The sequence below is a fragment of the Carya illinoinensis genome, chromosome 12, assembly GCF_018687715.1.
Source record: "Carya illinoinensis cultivar Pawnee chromosome 12, C.illinoinensisPawnee_v1, whole genome shotgun sequence".
Taxonomy (NCBI): domain Eukaryota; kingdom Viridiplantae; phylum Streptophyta; class Magnoliopsida; order Fagales; family Juglandaceae; genus Carya; species Carya illinoinensis.
This window is the reverse complement of record NC_056763.1, coordinates 3,943,045-3,948,945: the sequence shown is the minus strand read 5'-3', so window position 1 is coordinate 3,948,945 and position 5,901 is coordinate 3,943,045. Positions and strand designations below refer to the sequence as shown.

At 36.9% G+C, this 5,901-nt stretch overlaps 1 long non-coding RNA gene across 1 annotated transcript; it reads left to right on the top strand.

Moving 5' to 3' along the window:
- Positions 1-2,728: 2,728 nt before the first annotated feature.
- On the top strand, positions 2,729-5,089 carry LOC122289416. Its single transcript, XR_006236150.1, has 3 exons — positions 2,729-2,928; positions 3,839-3,874; positions 4,764-5,089. It is a non-coding gene; the product is annotated as an uncharacterized LOC122289416 (long non-coding RNA).
- The last annotated feature ends 812 nt before the right edge of the window (positions 5,090-5,901 follow it).

The following is a 5,901-nucleotide window of genomic DNA, read 5'->3' as shown; positions in this document are numbered from 1 at the left end:
TGCTTCAGAAGCCAGACGCCGCTGAGCACCTCATGAACTGGTCAATCGAGTTAAGTGAGTTTGACATTGAGTGCCTTCCCTAAAATGTCATGAAAGGATTGATCTTGACTGACTTTATATCCAAACTTATATTGAGTTAAGTGAGTTTGACATTAAGTCCAAGCTACACTGATCGGGCCATGGTTGGTTTTCTTTGATGGCTTATCTTGTTGCGTTGGTGGAGGGGTACTGCCTCCCAGAAGAACACCACTATATGATAAATCTTGCCTTCAAAACCACCAATAACAAGGAAGAGTATGAGGTGGTGCTTGCAGAATTCACTGTAGCTAAGGCGTTAGGAGCTAAGGAAGTTGATATTAGAGCTAACTCTCTTATGGTCATCAATCAACTCATACAAAAGTATGCGGTGAAGACTGAAAAGCTGAAGAAATATCTGCAGCTGGTATGGGAGAAATGTGACTATTTTCGATACTTCAATGTTATGCAGATATCACAGGAGTAAAATTGGAAAGCAATAAGCTAGCACGAATTGCCTCAGGCATGGAGGAGTCTGCTTTGCTGTGGAAAGCTTCAACTAGGACATTAGAACCACCCCCCTCCCCCCCCCCCCCCCCCCCCCCCAAAAAAAATGGAGCTGAAGTCTTGGAGATAAGGCTAGGAGCACGAGAATGGACACTAGATGTAACAAAGTACTTGGAAAGCAGAGAGCCTCCCGATGAAAAATTGGAGGCAAGACAAATCAAGAACAAATCAACACGCTTTGCCCAAATAGACAAGGTGTTGTACAGGCGATTTCTCCACCCCCCCCCCCTCTTGTGGTGCGTCTAATTGGAAAAGGCACAATAGATATTGGCGGAAATACATGAAGAAGTGTGAGGAAACCACTTTGGACGAAAAGCTCTAGTGGGAAAGGTCATGAGAGCAAGCTATTACTAGCCTCACACCCTTAAAGATGTAGAAGAATTTATCAAAAAGAGCATAAAGTGTCAATTATTTGCACCAACACTGCATTGTCCGCTAGAGGAATTGATGTCAATTAGGTAGCCGTTTGCACAGTGGGGGAGTTGATATAGTTAGCCTGGGGGTGTAAAGTTCATGCTTGTCATCGTAGATTACTTTACCATGAGGGTAGAAGTAGAAGCATTCGCTACAATCACAATGAAGAGCAACACTAAGTTCCTATGGGAAGCTGTCATGTGTTGGTTTGGCATTCCTAAGAGTTTAAGCTCGGACAACGGATGAAAATTTGACTCCGACCTCTATGGCGATTGGTGTGTAGAATTGGAGATCAAGTTCAAATACTTCTCCTCGGGTCACCCATAGGCCAACAGACAAGTTGAGGTGACTAACGGAACCCTGCTCGAAATCCTAAAAGAGAAGTTAACGAATAGAAGTGGGAACTAAGTGGAAGAAGTTCCAGGAGTCTTATGGGCATACCGAACCATGAGGATGGAACGATTTTAGGATGGATTGCGGACCCAAATCAGGACACAAGTAGTCTGTTTGGAAATCATGCATTTCTATAAATTAATTCATAAGGCATCCATAGTTGAACGAGAATAGCGAAAATTGTTGGTGGTATCCCTGACTCAAAAGAGATGTATAATGGTAGGCAAAGGAAGCAATGCAAGAGCCCCACAAAAATTCATGTTAAGGACTAGTGGGCAACCACCAACTACTCTAGGTTCACAGATGAGTGCAAGAATGCCAATGTGTAACATTTGCCATAGATCCCACTAAGGGGACCATTGACAAGCCCTGAATGTGTGCTACAGGTGTAGATAGAAGGGACATTATGCTTGAGATTGTCCCAGGTGCCCCTAGTGTAGCAAAAAATGCCAAGAGAAGGACGAGGCGGCCTAAGGTAGCCTATGAAAGCCAAGGCATATGCACTTATGCAAGGAGAGTCCATCGAAGCCGCCATAGAAATAGGAAGCCTACATCATCATGAATATGGAGTCATACTTTGTCTTAGTTAATGTCCTTCATAGGAGTCCTTTATGTAAAATAAATAGTTATGGTTATCACAGGAAGAATTAGAGTATCAAAAGTCTACACAAGTACATTACTTGACTCGGGAGCCTCCCAGTCGTTTGCATCTTCTACATTGGTTATGATGGTTTGGCTTCATATGCAACTAATAAGCCAGAGAGTCATGGTGGCACTACCAAATGCAGAAACGGTGTTTTGCACCAAGGTAGTTAAAGAATGCCTATTGGAGGTAGAGGGAATTCCTTTGGAGGCTGATCTAATAGTCTTCGGCATTATCTTGGGGATGGATTGGTTGTAGTCATTTGAGGACTATATGTAATATCCGAGTCTTACTACGTGAGTCTTTATGTCATTTTATTTTAATCCTTAAGTTAAATATTTTCATGTAAAGATTTTTATTATTTTGTTAATTCATTTAATTTTATTTTAAGATGGGTGTGTTTTTATTTTATGTGAATTATTAAAATGTGTTGAGATCATGATTTTAATAACCTTAATATATTTTCTTTTAAGTCCTTAACTTTAAATTATTTATGAACTGGCCCATTGAATTTACACCATTGGATTGAGGTAGGTACAAGATTTATCTCCTTAGGCTTGATCTAAACAATCCAATATTCATCTAATGAGGATAAGCTTTGACCAAACTTCTTTTTCCTAAGGAATTCCCGTCAGTTAGAGGCCAAGATAATTATAAGTTCTTCTTACTTCCTCAAGCCAACGCCTACTCTCATGTCCTCTCCTTCTTCCTTCATCTTCTAATTCAAGAGAAAACAAAGCTTCTTTTCATTACTCAAATCTTGTGATTCCCCAAAAGGAAGAAAGAATTTTTTTTTTCCCTCAAAACCCTATATCTCTTTCCATATCATTTTGAGTTCTGCTCATAGTTGGAATTTTCAAGTTGCTTTCATCTTCCAAGAAGTGCAGAAGTTGGGGGTAAGAGGTTCTTAACTCATTTCTTAGTATGAATAATATATGGGTTTTGAAATATATGAATCATCTTGTAAATATGTATTTGGTTTTGAGGTATTGTTGAGGCTAACCGAACCATGTGTAGTATTTGTGTCCAGTTTTGTTTTCTCATCTCTTTATGTTGTGATTTGGTATATATATGTGTTTGTGTTCTGTTTTGCTTAGCCGAGTATATACAAGGCTATTTTGAGGTTGTGTTTCATGTATATAAATATATAAGGCTGCTTGGGAGGTTGCTTTCCATATAAATATATGAAAGGCTATTTTGATGTTGTGTTTTGTATATATATATATATATATACTCTCTTTTAAGTGATTAAATGCATGGGGCTCTTTTGATATTTTGTTTTGTATATGCATAGATGGGGCTGTTTTGATATTGTGTTTTGTATATATATATATATACTCTCTTTTAAGTGATTAAATGCATGGGGCTCTTTTGATATTTTGTTTTGTATATACATATATATACTCTAATTTAAGTGATTAAATCCATATATGGGGCTGTTTTAATGTTGTGTTTTCTTCCTTAGGAGGCTAGAAGTATTAAGATTATTTTGGCTATATGTAATCTTATAAACTTATTTAAAGGGGGTGTTAAATGATCTAATTATAAACTTTGAGGTTAAGGATTTGAATTACTTAATGAACTATTTTAGTTATTTCCTATGTTATGCCTTACTAAATAATATGTGTTAACCAGGTTAATTATTTTCTTATGTTACTCTTGTAAGAATTAGTCGAGAGGGTAGTCATTTGAAGTAACGTTAAGGGTAGAAAAAGAAGTTAGATTTATAATATTTTAGTTTATCGTTAAAAGGAGGTCTAAAGGATGTTGTATGAGTATTAACACACTTGTTATTTATTGGATCAGGATTTACTGAAGTTAAAGGGATTCCAGTGGATAAAGGTAAAGTAGCTATGACCATGCTTCCACACCAAGTTCTCTTGTGAAAGAATATATCTCTATCTCTTTCCAAACGCTCCTCTAATTAAAAAATAAATGAATTTATATTATGTACAAACCTTTTGTGGAAGCCTCTGTTAAGTATCCTATTGATTATAATTGTTTGTATATGTATATGATAATACATGCACGTAGATTCTAAGTCATGAAATTTTCATACATGCTCCTTAAAATAACTAAGGTTCTATTTATATGTAAGCATGACATGAAATGCTATTTTTCGAAATAAATGCATATGCATCGAACTAAGAAAGATACTAAAAATGTTTGATTTCAAAGAAAGAAAATAAATGAAAGAAGGTTTTTAATGTATGAAAATATGTAATGGCCATATAAAAGGAAAGGGTACCAAAGAAATGGGCAGATTGTAATGCCGGGTAAGTAATACTAGTAGTGCATCCAGTGCTGCTCCCTGATAGAAAGAGATTCCTAACTTGTGGCCACGGGTGGAATCTAGGTCCAAAAGGACCGCTAACCCCAACACACGGGGCATGGCCAAAAGAAAGTGAAAGATGAAATTAAGTGTATGCATGAAGGTGTGATATATAAGTATTTATGAAAATAAGAAATAAAAATTATGTATGAAAGTATGAAGTAAGTATATACATGGTAGTAAGAAGTAAGTGTATGCATGAAATTATGAAGAAAGCTTATGCATGAAAGCATGATTAAACTTTTAACCTATTTATGCATGGAAGTATTGTTAGAATTAGTAATGGTTTATGGATGCATGTTTTCAAAAGAAAATACTAGATGCTTATTAAGTTAACAATATGGTGTACTACTTATTAAGTATTAGACTCACTTTGTGTTTATTTTTTTAAACATCCAGGTACAGACAAAACTGCTGAGGAGCTAGGAAATGTTGAGCAGGGAGGGGCCGATGTTTAGTAGTCCGTGGGTAGTTTGGTTTCTTTTTGATGATGGCATATGTTTCTTATGTTTTGATACTGGACCCCACACGGGGATGTTTAATTGAGTTAACTTTTGGACAAGATACCTTTGGGTATAATGTATATTTTATGGTGGGGTGATGGAAACCCCTCCTGCTTTAAGTTAGTTTCTTTTGTAAGGACTGTATGGACTGAGTCCTTTTTTGTTTAAAATAGTTACGTTAAATGAAGGGATGACGGACTCTGAGAGTCCTTTATAAATGAATGTAAATGTATGCCTATTAGTTGTTTCTTTTAGTTTAGAAATCTAGAGTTCATGCATGATACATTCGAGCCCGTCACGCATTATCTTATAAAAAAATACTAATAATAATATGGGCATTTATTTATAATAATAATATACAATTATACTAGGAAAAAGAGCAGGTACAGGATCACGGTCTCGCTCTTGATAGGTTGGGGTTGTGACAAATCTTGGTATCAGAGCAAAGGTTAAGGAGTCCTGTAGACTTTAGGGGTAAATTAGGCTAAGGCCCTCTCTCTAAAGTATGCCAAGCTCCACAACGGGTTCAAATGGTATTTCTTATTGCATATTATGAATTTTGTAAAAAGATTTCAAGTCATGTATATTACTTTGTATGAGTTTTTGCTAACGCTATTATCATCCATGTTCTAGTATGGCAACGCAACACAATAACCATAAACCTCGAGGGCGGCCCAACACCCGTAATCCTGAAAATCAACAAGAATCTCCTAGAGATTCAGAAAACCTTGTTGGTGCGACAGCTTACCTTATAGAGGCTTTCAGTACAAGTCCCACATCTGATTGCTTTTGATCGCTTTTGCAAACAACACTCTCCGTTGTTTGATGGCAAGGGTACGGAGCTGGATGCAGATAATTGGTTAGAGTGTTTGGAGAAAATTTTCAGTGTAATCGACTGTACCGAGGAGCAAAAGGTAGAATTTGCAGCGTATAACCTGGCGGATGTGGCAAACGGGTGGTGGAAGGCCACTCGCGGATTTATTCAACAGGAATTGGATGAAGCTACCTTTATAGCATGGAATAAGTTTAAAAAG